This window comes from Amphibalanus amphitrite, unplaced genomic scaffold (assembly GCF_019059575.1).
Source record: "Amphibalanus amphitrite isolate SeventyFive unplaced genomic scaffold, NRLGWU_Aamphi_draft 000071F_arrow, whole genome shotgun sequence".
Lineage (NCBI taxonomy): Eukaryota > Metazoa > Arthropoda > Thecostraca > Balanomorpha > Balanidae > Amphibalanus > Amphibalanus amphitrite.
The window spans coordinates 743,750-761,265 of record NW_024881567.1 but is presented as its reverse complement, the minus strand read 5'-3'; the positions used below and the strand labels follow the sequence as shown (position 1 = coordinate 761,265).

At 47.9% G+C, this 17,516-nt stretch overlaps 1 protein-coding gene across 1 annotated transcript in view; it reads right to left on the bottom strand.

The window, feature by feature from the left end:
* Nucleotides 1–17,516, bottom strand: part of LOC122379101 (protein masquerade-like) — a 215,608-nt gene that overhangs the window by 126,735 nt on the left and 71,357 nt on the right. The window lies entirely within an intron of this gene.

Genomic DNA, 17,516 nt, shown 5'->3' with positions numbered 1-17,516 from the left:
AACGCATTCACCGCGATGTGTAATCAGCATAGAATCATTGATATCTGGAGATTTTATAACCCAGATAAGCACGAATTCACGTGGAAGGGACCCAACAAGGTAGCTAGATTAGACATGTTCTTTATAAGCGAACATTTATGTAGCTTGTGCATCAACCAAAACATTTTGCCGGGATATAGGACAGACCACAATATTATTACAATAGAAATCAAAAGCAGCGATGCTTCCCGAGGCCCAGGGCTATGGAAATTCAATGAGTTCCTATTGAGCAATGAAGATTACTTGGTAGGGGTGCGGAAATGTATTGAGTCCACTGTCAAACAATATGCGTTACCGATATATTCGAATGAGTTTCTAACTGATGAGTACAACTACAAAGATATTAAGTTTCAAATAAACGAGGACCTATTTTACGAAACGCTACTCATGATGATACGCGGGGAAACTGTTAAATTTGCTAAACAAAAAGCTAAGCGGGATAAAGAAAAAGAAAGAGAACTGTTAATGAAAATCGAAAGAGCTCAAACAGAATATTTTGAAGCAAAAACTGAAAGTAGTGCGGCCGTCCTGGAACAGTATAAAGAACAATTGGAAAACATGAGAAGGCCTCTGATAAACGGTCTGATCGTGCGCTCGAGGACAAGGTGGCACGAGGAGGGTGAGCGCTCGTCAAAGTACTTTCTCGGCTTGGAGAAAAGAAATGCCTTGAGAAAATCAGTTGGAATCATTAAAACTGGAGAGCAAATTTTAACAACAACTAGCTCTATTCTGGAAACATTTACAGACAGCCTAGCGAGTAAATATACTAGACAACACAATTTACCGTCAAATACGGACGAATTTATCAGAAGAAACGTTACAGAAACACTAAGCGATCCAGAGCGCGACGCTCTCGACTTGCCGTTATCATACGAGGAGTTAACTAATGCAATGCGAAAGATGAAAAGCGGGAAGTCTCCGGGCCCGAACGGGTACACATCATCATTCTTTAAACACTTTTGGAACATTTTAGGGCATTTCCTTCATAGAGCATATGTTTTCTGTTCAGGAAAAAATAAAGTAATTTCTTCGCATAGAGAAGGAGTCATTACTATGATTCCGAAAGCAGGTCAGTCTCCGGACCAGGTCAAAGCATGGCGTCCGATCACCCTCCTTAACACTGATTTTAAAATCATATCATCCGCCATTGCAGCACGGCTGCAACGGGTAATAGACAAATTGACTGACCCCTGTCAAACAGCGTATGTCAAGGGACGATACATCGGGGAAAATACCAGGCTTGTTTATGACGTAATACAAAAACTGTCAGAAGATCGAAAGACAGGTGTTATAATTTCCGCAGATTTTGAAGCTGCATTCGATTCCTTATCTTGGGACTTCGTTTCCAAAGTTTTAAAGTATAGTAAGTTTGGAGCAAATTTCAGAGCCATGTTAACGAACATATATATGAGTGACGAAAATTTCTCAAGAATACTGTTAAACGGTTTCTTGGGAGAAAAGATATATCTGAAGTGCGGTATACGTCAAGGGGATCCGGTATCAGGATACCTATTCAATTTGGCTGTTAATGTTCTAGCAAATCAAATCAAACAATCTCGGATACTATCTGGTATCCAGCTCTCTCCTGATAGCGAAGTAAAAATCATGCAATATGCGGACGACACGGTATTATTTCTTGACGGTGAGGCAAGTTCAATACGAGGAGCACTATCAGAATTAGAAACATTTTCAAATTTCTCTGGCCTAAAACTCAACATAGAAAAAACAGCATGTCTTCCTCTCGGGGTAGACCCTCGGCGATACGAGTCTGAGAACTTCGGCTGTAAATGGGTTAGTCAAATAAAGATTTTAGGAATAACTTTCTCTAACAACAATAAGGGAATAACTGAAACGAACTTGGAACCAAAAATCGCTCAGATTAACAAAGAAATAGCGCAATGGCGGAGGCGAAATCTTACTCAACTGGGAAAAATAACTGTGATTAAGTCTTTATTGTTGTCGAAGCTAGTTCACTTATTAACTGTTCTGCCTAATCCTTCACAATTCATACTCAAAAAGCTAGAACGCATTTTCTTTTCTTTTGTGTGGAATGGGGGAAGGGATCCTATAAAAAGAGCCAAAACGATACAAAGTTACGCTGCAGGTGGATTGCAAATGATCGATATTAAAGCTTTCGTCCAAAGCCTTAAATTGACATGGCTTAAGAGGTTAAGGGAATCTAAAGCTTCGTGGGTAAGACTAGCTGAGAATGAAGTACCATGTGTTGAAAGCATTCCTCAATTTGGAAGCAAAAAGTTATTAAGGATCCGCTCCAAAATAAATAATCCATTCTGGCAGGATGTTTTGGAAGCGTACAGCCGCTTTAGCATAGACTATAGCCCAGACGATGTCGGTATACTAAATGAGAGCCTATGGTTCTCGGACTATTCGAAATATAGCTGTTCTATCGTGAAAAATTGGAACGAAAAAGGACTTAGGTTCATAGCAGATTTGATTGACGAACAAACTGGGCGGATAATGACGAGGGAAGCGGTGCAAGATAGGTTTGGAATAAGAATGACCATTCTGTGCTATTCAAGCCTCGTGAGAAGTTTACCTGAATGTGTGAGACGTCGATCTTTCGACGACATACCGAAACCAATAATACCAACGAGATTAAATCTCGTTTTGAATCATGCGAAGTTCTCACGCTATGCATATCAGATGGCAATACAATCAAAGAAAGCCGAAACAAAGAATGCGGATGAGCGTCTAAGACAGAAATGGATGACAGATATTGGACACTTTGTAGAGGATAGCACAGTGGCTGTAATGAACGCCACACATTCAACACGACTCATTATGCTACATTACCGAATAGTTAACAGATTTCTCACTACAAACAAATTTCTGAATATCATCAATGTGAAAGACGATGATAAATGTACGTTTTGTCACAGACACGCAGAAACTTTAGCGCACATGTTTTGGTCCTGTACCGAAGTTCAGAGTTTCATTACCGACATAAAAGTATTCTTACAATCTACACACCAATTTACACTTCAAATAACTCCAAAAACAATATTTTTCGTACAAAACCTAAACCCAATTGAAGTACTCATTTTAACCTTGATGAAACAAGTAATATGCGAAGCACGATCGAAGGAAGCTATTCCAAACGTAGTACATTTTAAATATAAATTAAAGCGCGAAGCTGAAACTGAAATAATAACAGCTAGACACGTCAACAAAATAAGGGTGTTTGAATCGAAATGGGGGGCATTGAAAAACATTTTACAACACGAGTAGTCAGCTCGTGTAGTCACAAGCTTACCATCCATTGCCAAGTTGTGCGTAAGGAGATGCGCAGCGCACGCAGCTGCCGGCGGGCCGGGGCCGGACGAGACGCGCCGCCAATTGCCCGATTTGTAGGTACAATGGCTCTTATCACGGTAATCAGTGCTCTGGCTGGCGGGGCGTGGCCCGTTGGCGACCCTGTCGGCGCGGGCGGGGACCGGCGGACCGGCGAGCTCGCGCGGTGGCGTGCGCGGGCGGTGCGGGCCTCTGCTGGCGCTGCCGGTGGCGGGGGCTGGTTCCGGCGGGGGGCGTGGCCGGCGGGCGACGTGGTGAGCGCCGTTTCCGCGCGTCGGGCTCCTCGGTCTTCGGTGTCTTACTTACCCTATACATAGGATACTCTGTCGCTGCTGCCGTCGCGCCGCTGCCGCTGCCGCTGCTCGCTGTCGCCGTGGGCGCCGTTGTGACCGGCCTCACCGGTTTGAGCATCATTAAGTGCGCTTGCGTACGTGCTGCTGCTGCTGTTGGTTTGTGTGTCTGTTAATAAAAAAAATCAGCCACCGCTCCCAAGACCCATCCGGGCCAACCCGGGACCGGCCTCTTCGACTGGGGCCGGTCGGCCGGCCGGGCGTGCGGGGCGCCGGCCCTACAAGTCGACGGCTCGCACGCCCGGCCGGTGGATAGGGGGCGCCGCCCGCGATACCCCTTCGCCGGGCGGCGCGGGCGGTGGCTGATGGCCCGCCGCGTTTCTTTAGTCCATGAAAAGACACCGGGGCGGCTTGACCAGGCGGGCCACACCACGTCGCGTGTGGTGGCGAGCTCTATTTTTATAGCTCGGCCGCCGCCTATAGTTAAAATGCAGTTGAAATGTGGCGTCCGATTTGTGTATATTGCCAACACTGTATGCCAGCGTGTACGCTTGCCAAATATTACTCGCACGTTGTGGGGGTTTTGAAAGCCCTATTGTGTCGGTGCATATCAGGCGTTTGCGGGTTTAAACGTCTCACCCTGGGGCGCTCGTTAGCATAAACGGGAAACCGGCTGTTTCGTGTCAGAAGCCACGACAGCGACTGTCCTTGTTGGGCTTGAGAGCCCTCGATTATTATACACCTGTGTCATATTTGTATGGATTGTCAATAAATGTTGGAAAAAAAAAACTTTGACTACCTTGAGACTTTTTTTTTTACTCTTGGGCAACTGTAAGGTCATGTGAGGTCATTACATGTCACAAGGTTTTTTGCTAATAACCCCTTACAGGTTTGAGATACAGCTGCGCAGATGAGCTCATTGTATTCAGCTCGTCAAGGCGCATCGAATGATATACATGATGACCTTAGGTCACGTGACCTTAGGTCAACCTTTGACCTTGACCTTTCGAGGTCAACATACATATGTTTCGATGCGGATCGACGAGGGGTTACGATGGTGCTATTAGTTTGTTTCTAGCTGGAATACTTTGAAAGTTATTCGAGAAAAACTTCCTATATATGTAGTGCCGCTATTTTGAGGCTTTCTTTTTACCCCTGTGACATCATCTTTGACATGACCTGAAAATGATCGCAGTAAAAGTTGTAGACCTTATCCGCGTGTACCCTGTACCGTTTACCGCTTGTCGCTATCTTGCTTTGTTCTCGAGATCTCGCTGTCGCTCCCGCTCGTAATAATTGACAGGTCATAAAAATGACCTGACCTGAGGTCAACGCAGGCCGATAACCACTTTTTCGTTATCGCATATGAATGACAATTGGTAAGGCTTAAATCACCATCAGACAAAAGTGCAACTTTCAGTGGGGAAAATATCAAGATATCAAGGGCCGAAATCATCAAGGACGAAATTATCAAGGTTCGAAAAATAGGTCAAAAGGTCACGTGATCAAAATTTTCAAAAATTGAAAATCCGAGATAGCCAAAATGTTCGTTGGGTGATTGCGAGTTGAACCATATACAGGTTTTATCAAAGAAAACCAATAGTTTCTGAGTTATAAGCCGCCAAACATAGGGTTGCAGCGTGACCTCCAGGAATTGCCCGAGGCTATATCTCGGAGACCGTTGTTCAAAGAAAAAAAACCTTGCCACAGTTGGCTTCCCGCCCATCACAACCCCTTAGACGAGTTTTAAACGAAAAATAAAATATGTGGGTGCAAATTTATTTTTTTTTTATTTGTCGCTTTGTCGTGGAATGCCCCATTTCGTACATGCAAGGGCGGTCGCAGACTTAGTGTTTGGGGGGAGGCAACTTGGCAAAGGGGCCCCTGCCGACCCTCGGGGGCTCTGTGCTTGCTTTAGGGGGGCCCATTGACAGTGCTTCGATACCTATTGCCTAGAGGCTGAAATGAGTCCCTCAGAGTACAGTAGTTGCAAATTTTTCCCCAAATGCTGCTACCAGCACCAGCACAAAAATTTCATGGGACACCGGCATGCTACCACGCCCCAAGCAAAAAAAAACAACAACAACAACAACAAAATACCGACATGCTCAAAACGCCATGGTTAAACGGCAACTTATCAATGCCATCTAATTCTAATACCATGAGGATTGAGGGAAAACATCTTGCAAGGAAAACAAATGTCCAAATCACATACAAATCTATATTATAAATCCTAAAAAGTACCCCGCCGCCGTGTGCGACGTAGTCACTTTGTAGCGCTTATTGCGGCGGCGTCCGTTGACCTACGGCCGTGAAATTTTACAGCGATGTGGGCCACCTTTACACGTAGGTCGTATTAAATTTTGGGCATGATGCGGCCGGGGGTGCGCCCGCGGCGCGTGCTCGCGCGCCCATAGGGTTAACATTAGAATTGGCAAAAACACGCTATTGCTCGGGAACGGTAAGGGCTACGGGGGTGAAATTTTCACGGAAAGTCGGATGCGTGCACCCATTTGTCGTATCAACTTTTCGAGGGTGCGGGTTCAGCGGTGTGCACGTGGTGGAGCCGCGACCGGCGCCGAGCAGAGGGCACGTGCTTTAGGCTCAGTTGTTCGCTTAAAAAAACTGAGTGAAAGGCATTAGAGCCGGCAGGTCATTGACCTTTGACAACGAAGGCCGATACAAGGCACCGCTCGCCAAGGGGATTCGTCAGTAAATACTATTAATTTGTTTTTGCAATATCTCAGCCGTTTCTGGGCCGATTTAGCTGAAACTTGGACTGTCGGTGGTAGTGTAGTGTAGGGTAGGGTAGGGTAGGGTAGGGTAGGGTAGGGTAGTGTAGTGTAGTGTAGTGTAGTGTAGTGTAGTGTAGGAGTAGGGTAGTGTAGGAGAAGGGGTAGTGTAGGAGTAGGAGTAGTGTAGGAGTAGGGGTAGTGTAGGAGTAGGGGTAGTGTAGGAGTAGGGTAGAGTAAGAGTAGGGTAGAGTAGGGGTAGGGTAGAGTAGGAGTAGGGTAGAGTAGGAGTAGGGTAGAGTAGGGTAGGCGGGCGGGCGGGCGTTGCGGGCGTTTTTTTGCGGCGGTATTTGCGTTTTTTGCGGTGTTTGTGTTTGGCGGCGGGCGGGCGGGCGTTGCGGGTGTTTTTGCGGTGTCTGCGTTTGGCGGCGGACGGCCGTTTTTTGCGGCGGTTTGCGGCGGGCGGCCGTTTTTTTGCGGTTTGCGGCGGGCGGCCGTTTTTTGCGACGTTTTGCGGTTGCCGGCGGCCGGCCGTTATTTGCGGTGTTGCGGTTTGTGGCGGGCGGCCGTTTTTTGCGGCGCACTGAAAAAAATCGGGGAACCCCATTTCTTACAATCTGACACCACATACTCCAAAATGCTCCTAAATTAGGCTCCGTTTTCATGATTTTAGGATGTAATGGGTGTTGTGACACCCGACACGGGAGCCCCATTACCTTTTGACGCCGCAAAAATGTACATGACCCCCTTGGGAGAGGTTCGGCTAGCGAACTCCCCAAAAATTGCAGGCCAAAAAATTGGAGTGTCGCTGAGACACCCCCGTTGAAACCCCTCTGGGGTGTCATTATCCTGGAGTGACACCCCGTGTTTTCAGCTTCAAATCCTACCGATAGATGGCGCAAACTAAAGTTGGTAAAATCGGGACCTGTTTTTCACGAATGGCTGGTGCATGTTTGGAGCTAAGGCAAAAGCGTGCATAGCGTAGAGTGGCCAACTATATCATGATGATATCTAGACTGATTACCGTGTCATACGTTGGTCGTGCACACTACAGGGCGCCGCAAGGCCGCGAACGGAAAGAGTAACTCCTCACCCGGTTATAAATATAGTCTGAGATTCTCGTTCCGAGGGAACGATCATAGCCTTGGAACGGGCTCAGCCCCGGCGACTCACTAGGGTGCCTGCCCAGACCAATGTCTCCCCCTAAATCCTATCATCCTTCCGGCTCTGCAATGGTCTTGTCAACCGAAAGGGCCTAACCCAACAAACAACATTCCGAAGGACATGCAATCCTCGCCGGGAGTTTTTCGGAAGTTGAGTATCCATGACAGGTTGGATGATGATGTAAATAATAAACCAAATTACCAAACCAAAATGCGGAGCGCGGCATCTGCGATGCCGGGCTCCGCATCGCGGGACCGCAGGTTGTTTGAGCAAGCACCTCTGTACCGCCCGCCGCAAAACGCAAAACCGCAAAACTCGCAAAACGCACGCTCAAAACGCAACGCAAAAGCCGCAAAAAAAAACAATCGCCCGCAGGCTCAAAACCGCAGAAAAAACGCAAAAAAGCCGCAAAAACGCCCGTCCGCCGCAAAACGCAAACACCGCAAAAAACGCAAATAGGTTCACTTAATTGTTAAGTAATGGGTACCATTAGGTAGACCGACCATAAATTTTATCTAGCATCTCACCGTAGATGCAGTAAAAAGTGCTTTACTTTTCACTGCATATAAAGACTTGCTCAGCTCAATCAGTTCACTCTGTATTGGCTCAAGCCGTATCATGCGAACGCAATACAAACTAGAGCACCGACCCGACAGCGCAGCGCTCCCCAACTCACTGCTCGCCCAGTCCACCCGGGCCGCCGCCACGACGGCCCCCCGCAAGTAGGCATCCCGCACTGCACCGACAGCCGCGGGCGACCAGCTGACCGGCCAGCTGACCGGCCAGCAGCCGGCGGGCGGCAAGCCGCGGATGGCCGACCCGCCGGCGCGGCGAGGGAGGGGAGGGACGCAGCTGAAAGACCCGACTACGTATATATCAAAGAAACATTATATGTAATCATCGATGACGCGACATAAATCTGCTTTATTGGGGTTAGCGGTGTAGTCTGTGATGCCATCACAATGAAAATAGCCTAGTTTTGTAGAGCATCAAATTCTGCTTCCATAACGACTCTCGCTAGTCCATTTTCAATTGTAAATAAGCCTTTTATTGCGATGCAAAGTCCCGAAATCGTGCCGACGGCGGCCGGTCCCCCGATGGTACCATATCATAGACGGTAAACAGGTTAGTTCACATTCCCGCCGCTATGCGGGCGGCGGCGGCGCCACCTGTCCTCGTGTCCGCCTGACACCGTAACGATATAGGTCTGAGCTCAAATCTCGGTAATGTCGTGCTTTTTTACTAAATTTCTCAAAAACGGCACAACGTGCAATAACGCTCTGTATATCATTGGAAAGAGCATCAAAAGTTGTATAACCTATAAACTTTTCACTTGAATATGTCTTCAAGGTACAAAGTTATTAAGCACCAAAGACGCTCCCATTGACTTTCCATGTTAAAATTTTTCATTTTTAAAGAAGCCTAAAGACAACAAACGAATTTGCACAGCTTAAAGAAGCATAACAACATGTTCTATGGTCTTTTCTCAACAAGTCCTGAAAGTTAAAGCAAAATCGTATCATATAATTTTGTACAATGAGCGAATGAAAATGTCTCTGCAAAAACGCCCATTGACTTAACATGGGGAGCGAAAAAAGTTCAACTTTGACCTCGTGCAAAGACACGTTACACAATTCTGAGGGGTATATGGCGCACACTAGCGTGTACCTGAACGTGTTTGCTATAAAATGCTGGGAAAAAAACCACCTCCTTCTTGGCTCGTTTTTCCGCTATTCCCGATCGCGCAAAAAGTTCCCCAAAACCCCATTGACTTAACATGGGCGAAAATTGAATCGCACGTGCCACGTGCCACGAGGTTTTAAGCGAGTAGCGACCGGTGCCATCAGGTAGATCGCCCCCGGGAGCCCATACCCTGAACTTTTTACGAAGATTGATCGATTCGTCTAGGCCCCTACCAAGATGTCTCGATTCGCTGCCAGACTTTCAAAACATAGCCCGGAGAAGGACCGCTCCGGTTGTTTTTCAATAGAAAAACACAATTCTAACGAATAGTGTTTGTCTTTTCAAACAACCTGCGGTTAAATACCGGCATCTGCGATGCCGGGCTCCGCATCGCGGGACCGCAGGTTGTTTGAGCAAGCACCTTTGTAGCGCACGTGCAAGCTGGGTCCCAACTGACTTGTGCAGTGTGCACGGCACTCTATTCGCCGGTCTCTAGCGGTGTACCAAATTTAATCGCATTCGGCCCAGCCGTTTCCAAGATCTGGAAACGACCCCTACACGTGCGCACGTGCAGTTGCACCCCAACCGTAACACGTGAAAATACATACTAACTGACTTGCGCACGGCACCCTACTGATCGGTGTCTAAAACTGTGCCAAATTTGAATGCAATCGGCCCGGCCGTTCCTGAGATCTAGAAGCGTCACCCTGCACGTGCGCACGTGCAAGATTGGTCCTTACTGACCTCCGCACGGCACCCTACTAACCGGTCTCTAGCGGTGTACCAAATTTGAACTCAATCGGCCCGGCCGGTCACGAGATCTGGAAGCGTCACCCTGCACGTGCGCACGTGCAGCGGCACCCCTACCGTGGCACATGAAAATGGATCGCCTGGTAGGTGACTACCTCCATGCCAAGTTTTAGCGCGATCGGCCCAGTAATTACCGAGTTATTGCACTTATTACAAAACTGTACCGAATTTAAGCTCAATCGGCAAAGCCGTTTTCAAGATCTGGAAGCGACCCCTACACGTGCGCACGTGCAGCTGCACCCCATCCGTGGCACATGAAAATACATACTAACTGACTTGTTCACAGCACCCTACTACCCAGTCTCTAGTGGTATGCCAAATTTGAGCACAGTCGGTCCAGCCAGTCTTTAGCTATGGAAGCGTCAGCCTGCACGTGCGCACGTGCAAAATGGATCCCATCTGACTTGTGCACGGCACCCTACTAACCGGTCTCTAGCGGTGTACCAAATTTGAGCTCAATCGGCCCGGCCGTTCTCGAGATCTGGAAGCGTCACCCTGCACGCGCGCACGTGCAGTTGCACCCCAGCCGTAGCACATGGAAAGGCATGGCCCGGTGTGTGCCTACATCCTTGTGTAGTTTCAGCAGAAGCTCCTCAGGAATTACCGCGGTATTGTCATTACAAAAAAGTGACACATCTCTGTTTTACACGTGTCACGTGCAGTAGGGGTCACCCGCATGCATCGTCCATAGTAAAATACTTGTAAGAAGGGTATACGCTACCCCATACAAAAAACCGCAAGTGTATCGGTCCAGTGGCTGCGGAGATATAAGTCGTACAAAAACGTCCCCACGGCGGCCGGCCGCTAATATTTAGCATTGAATTCGTGTCGCATCCTTCTATGGGAGGTATCCCTGTCACCTGTTCGTATACTGTCTGAGCCAAGGCCATAATAGGTGTGAGCTCAAATCTCGGTAATGTCGTGCTTTTTTACTAAATTTCTCGAAAACGGCACAACTTGCAATGACGTTCTATATATCACTGGAAAGAGCATCAAAAGTTGTATAACCTATCAACTTTTCACTTAAATATATCTTCAACGTACAAAGTTATTAAGCACCAAAGACGCTCCCATTGACTTTCCATGTTAAAAATTTTCAATTTTAAACGAGCTTAAAAAGAACAAACGAATTTTGACAGCTTAACAAAGCATAACAACATGTTCTATGATCTTTTCTCAACAAGTCCTGAAAGTTTAAGCAAAATCGTATCATATAATTTTATACAATGAGCGAATGAAAATGTCTCTGCAATAACGCCCATTGACTTAACATGGGGAGCGAAAAAAGTTCAACTTTGACCTCGTGCAAAGACACGTTACGAAGTTCTGAGGGGTATACGGCGCACACTAGCGTGTACCCAAACGTGTTTGCCATAAAATGCTGGGAAGAAAACCACCTCTTCCTTGGCTCGTTTTCCCGCCATTGGCGATCGCGCAAAAAGTGTCCAAAACCCCGTTGACTTAACATGGGGAAAATGAAATCGCACGTGCCACGTGCCACGAGGTTTTAAGCGAGTAGCGACCGGTGCCATCAGGTAGATCGCCTGCGGGAGCCCATACCCTGAAATTTTTACGGAAATCGAGCGTTTCGTCTAGGCCCCCGTCAAGATGTCTCGATTCGCTGCCAGACTTGCAAAACATAGCCCGGAGACGGACCGCTCCGGTTGTTTTTCAATAGAAAAACACAATTCTAACGAATAGTGTTTGTCTTTTCAAACAACCTGCGGTTACCAGCATCTGCGATGCTGGGCTCCGCATCGCGGGACCGCAGGTTGTTTGAGCAAGCACCTCTGTAACGTCGCAAAAGCGCCCGCCGCCAAACGAGAGGATGAGCCTTGCACGTGCAGACCGGAATGGGTGTGCTACGAAATGACGTGCACTGCACTCTGCTAACCGATCTCTAGCGGTGTGCCAAATTTGAGTGCAATCGACCCGGCCGTTTTCGAGATCTGGAAGCGACACCCTGCACGTGCGCACGTGCAAAATGGTCCCATCTGACTTTTGCACGGCACCCTATTCGCCGGTCTCTAGCGGTGTACCAAATTTGAGCTCAATCGGCCCGGCCGTTCTCGAGATCTGAAAGTGTCACCCTGCACGTGCGCACGTGCAGCTGCATCCCAACCGTGACCCATGAAAATACATACTAACTGACTTGCGCACGGCACCCTACTGATCGGTCTCTAAAGGTGTGCCAAATTTGAATGCAATCGGCCCGGCCGTTCCTGAGATCTGGAAGCGTCACCCTGCACGTGCGCACGTGCAACCTGGGACCCAACTGATCTGTGCAAGGCACCCTACTACGCGGTCTCTGGCGGTGTGCAAAATTTGAACTCAATCGGCCCGGCCGGTCACGAGATCTGGAAGCGTCACCCTGCACGTGCGCACGTGCAGCGGCACCCCTACCGTGGCACATGAAAATGGATCGCCTGGTAGGTGACTACCTACATGCCAAGTTTCAGCGCAATCGGCCCAGTAATTACCGAGTTATTGCACTTATTACAAAACTGACACCTCTCCGTATTACACGCGTCACGTGCAGTAGGGGTTACCCGCATGCATCGTCCACAGTAAAATACTTCTAAGAAGGGTATACGCTACCCCACACAAAAAAAAAAACGCAAGTGTATTGGTCCAGTGGCTGCGGAGATATAAGTCGGACAAAAACGTCCTCAAGGCGGCCGGCTGCTAATGTTTAGTATTAAATCGCATCCTTCAATGGGAGGTATCCCTGTCACCTGTTCGTATACTGTCTGAGCCAAGACCATATATAGGTCTGAGCTCAAATCTCGTTTAAGTCGTGCTTTTTTACCAAATTCCCCAAAAACGGCACAACGTGCAATAACGTTCTATATATCATTGGAAAGAGCATCAAAAGTTGTATAATCTATCAACTTTTCACTTAAATATATCTCAACTGTAAAAAGTTATTAAGCAACAAAGACGCTCCCATTGACTTTCCATGTTAAAATTTTTCATTTTTAAACGAGCTTAAAAAGAACAAACGAATTTGCACAGCTTAAAGAAGCATAACAACATGTTCTATGGTCTTTTCTCAACAAGTCCTGGAAGTTTAAACAAAATCGTATCATATAATTTTGTACAATGAGCGAATGAAAAAGTCTCTGCAAAAACGCCCATTGACTTAACATGGGGAGCGAAAAAAGTTCAACTTTGACCTCGTGCAAAGACACGTTACGAAGTTCTGAGGGGTATACGGCGCACACTAGCGTGTACCCAATCGTGTTTGCCATAAAATGCTGGGAAGAAAACCACCTCTTCCTTGGCTCGTTTTCCCGCCATTGGCGATCGCGCAAAAAGTGTTCAAAACCCCGTTGACTTAACATGGGGAAAATGGAATCGCACGTGCCACGTGCCACGAGGTTTTAAGCGAGTAGCGACCGGTGCCATCAGGTAGATCGCCCCCGGGAGCCCATACCCTGAAATTTTTACGAAGATTGAGCGATTCGTCTAGGCCCCTATCAAGTTGCCCCAATCTCAGGCCAACTTTGCAAACATAGCCCGGAGAACGACCGCTCCGGTTGTTTTTCAATAGACGCGGCATCTGCGATGCCGGGCTCCGCATCGCGGGACCGCAGGTTGTTTGAGCAAGCACCTCTGTACCGCCCGCCGCAAAACGCAAAACCGCAAAACTCGCAAAACGCACGCTCAAAACGCAACGCAAAAGCCGCAAAAAAAACAATCGCCCGCAGGCTCAAAACCGCAGAAAAAACGCAAAAAAGCCGCAAAAACGCCCGTCCGCCGCAAAACGCAAACACCGCAAAAAAACGCAAATAGATTCACTTAATTGTTAAGTAATGGGTACCATTAGGTAGACCGACCATAAATTTTATCTAGCATCTCACCGTAGATGCAGTAAAAAGTGCTTTACTTTTCAATGCATATAAAGACTTGCTCAGCTCAATCAGTTCACTCTGTATTGGCTCAAGCCGTATCATGCGAACGCAATACAAACTAGAGCACCGACCCGACAGCGCAGCGCTCCCCAACTCACTGCTCGCCCAGTCCACCCGGGCCGCCGCCACGACGGCCCCCCGCAAGTAGGCATCCCGCACTGCACCGACAGCCGCGGGCGACCAGCTGACCGGCCAGCTGACCGGCCAGCAGCCGGCGGGCGGCAAGCCGCGGATGGCCGACCCGCCGGCGCGGCGAGGGAGGGGAGGGACGCAGCTGAAAGACCCGACTACGTATATATCAAAGAAACATTATATGTAATCATCGATGACGCGACATAAATCTGCTTTATTGGGGTTAGCGGTGTAGTCTGTGATGCCATCACAATGAAAATAGCCTAGTTTTGTAGAGCATCAAATTCTGCTTCCATAACGACTCTCGCTAGTCCATTTTCAATTGTAAATAAGCCTTTTATTGCGATGCAAAGTCCCGAAATCGTGCCGACGGCGGCCGGTCCCCCGATGGTACCATATCATAGACGGTAAACAGGTTAGTTCACATTCCCGCCGCTATGCGGGCGGCGGCGGCGCCACCTGTCCTCGTGTCCGCCTGACACCGTAACGATATAGGTCTGAGCTCAAATCTCGGTAATGTCGTGCTTTTTTACTAAATTTCTCAAAAACGGCACAACGTGCAATAACGCTCTGTATATCATTGGAAAGAGCATCAAAAGTTGTATAACCTTTAAACTTTTCACTTGAATATGTCTTCAAGGTACAAAGTTATTAAGCACCAAAGACGCTCCCATTGACTTTCCATGTTAAAATTTTTCATTTTTAAAGAAGCCTAAAGACAACAAACGAATTTGCACAGCTTAAAGAAGCATAACAACATGTTCTATGGTCTTTTCTCAACAAGTCCTGAAAGTTAAAGCAAAATCGTATCATATAATTTTGTACAATGAGCGAATGAAAATGTCTCTGCAAAAACGCCCATTGACTTAACATGGGGAGCGAAAAAAGTTCAACTTTGACCTCGTGCAAAGACACGTTACACAATTCTGAGGGGTATATGGCGCACACTAGCGTGTACCTGAACGTGTTTGCTATAAAATGCTGGGAAAAAAACCACCTCCTTCTTGGCTCGTTTTTCCGCTATTCCCGATCGCGCAAAAAGTTCCCCAAAACCCCATTGACTTAACATGGGCGAAAATTGAATCGCACGTGCCACGTGCCACGAGGTTTTAAGCGAGTAGCGACCGGTGCCATCAGGTAGATCGCCTGCGGGAGCCCATACCCTGAAATTTTTACGAAGATTGAGGGATTCGTTTAGGAGAGGCTCAACTTGCCCCAATTCGCGGCCAGACTTGCAAAACATAGCCCGGAGAACGACCGCTCCGGTTGTTTTTCAATAGAAAAACACAATTCTAACGAATAGTGTTTGTCTTTTCAAACAACCTGCGGTTACAAACTAGAGCACCAGACAGCGCAGCGCTCCCCAACTCACTGCTCGCCCAGTCCACCCGGGCCGCCGCCACGACGGCCCCCCGCAAGTAGGCATCCCGCACTGCACCGACAGCCGCGGGCGACCAGCTGACCGGCCAGCTGACCGGCCAGCAGCCGGCGGGCGGCAAGCCGCGGATGGCCGACCCGCCGGCGCGGCGAGGGAGGAGAGGGAGGCAGCTGAAAGACCCGACTACAAACATATATACCAAAGAAACATTACATGTAATCATCGATGACGCGACATAAATCTGCTTTATTGGGGCTAGCGGTGTAGTCTGTGATGCCATCACAATGAAAATAGCCTAGTTTTGTAGAGCATCAAATTCTGATTCCATAACGACTCTCGCTAGTCCATTTTCAATTGTAAATAAGCCTTTTATTGCGATGCAAAGTCAAAACTAAGCCCGAAATGGTGCCGACGGCGGCCGGTCCCCCGATGGTCCCCCATACCATAGATGGTAAACAGGTTAGTTCACATTCCCGCCGCTATGCTGGCGGCGGCGGCGCCACCTGTCCTCGTGTCCGCCTGGCACCGTAACGATATAGGTCTGAGCTCAAATCTCGGTAATGTCGTGCTTTTTTACGAAATTTCTCAAAAACGGCAGCACGTGCAATAACGTTGTATATATCATTGGAAAGAGCATCAAAAGTTGTATAAAATATCAACTTTTGACCTAAACATATCTTTAACGTAAAAAGTTATAAAGCAGCAAAGACGCTCCCATTGACTTTCCATGTTAAAATTTTTCATTTTTAAACGAGCTTCAAAAGAGCAAACGAATTCTGACAGCTTAACGAAGCATAACAACATGTTCTATGGTCTTTTCTCAACAAGTCCTGAAAGTTAAAGCAAAATCGTATCATATAATTTTGTACAATGAGCGAATGAAAATGTCTCTGCAAAAACGCCCATTGACTTAACATGGGGAGCGAAAAAAGTTCAACTTCAAACTCGTGCAACTCAAGTTAACGAATTCTGACGGGAATACGGCGCACACTGGCGTGTACCAGAACGTGTTTGCCATAAAATGCGTGGAAGAAAATCACCTCCTTCTTGGCTCGTTTTCCCGCTATTGGCGATCGCGCAAAAAATGTCCAAAAGCCCATTGACTTAACATGGGGAAAATGCAATTGCACGTGGCACGCGCAATGATTTTTGTTGCGAGTAGCGACCGGTACCATCAGGTAGATCACCTGCAAAAGTCTATATCCTGAAGTTTTTACGATCCTAGACGCAAAACTGTAGGCTGCGACCAAGTTGCCCCAATTCGCGGCCAGACTTGCAAAACATAGCCCGGAGAAGGACCGCTCCGGTTGTTTTTCAATAGAAAAACACAATTCTAACGAATAGTGTTTGTCTTTTCAAACAACCTGCGGTTACTTCTTGGCTCGTTTTTCCGCTATTCCCGATCGCGCAAAAAGTTCCCCAAAACCCCATTGACTTAACATGGGCGAAAATTGAATCGCACGTGCCACGTGCCACGAGGTTTTAAGCGAGTAGCGACCGGTGCCATCAGGTAGATCGCCCCCGGGAGCCCATACCCTGAACTTTTTACGAAGATTGATCGATTCGTCTAGGCCCCTACCAAGATGTCTCGATTCGCTGCCAGACTTTCAAAACATAGCCCGGAGAACGACCGCTCCGGTTGTTTTTCAATAGAAAAACACAATTCTAACGAATAGTGTTTGTCTTTTCAAACAACCTGCGGTTACCAGCATCTGCGATGCTGGGCTCCGCATCGCGGGACCGCAGGTTGTTTGAGCAAGCACCTCTGTAACGCCGCAAAAACGCCCGCCGCCAAACGAGAGGATGACCCTTGCACGTGCAGATCGGAGTGGGTGTGCTACGAACTGACATGCACTGCACTCTACGCCGCCAAACGAGAGGATTAGCTTTGCACGTGCAGACCGGAGTCAGTGTGCTACGGACTGACGTGCACGGAACCCTATTCGCCGGTCTATAGCGGTGTGCCAAATTTGAGTGCAATCGGCCCGGCCATTTTCGAGATCTGGAAGCGTCACCCTGCACGTGCGCACGTGCAAGCTGTGTCCAATTGACTTGTGCACGG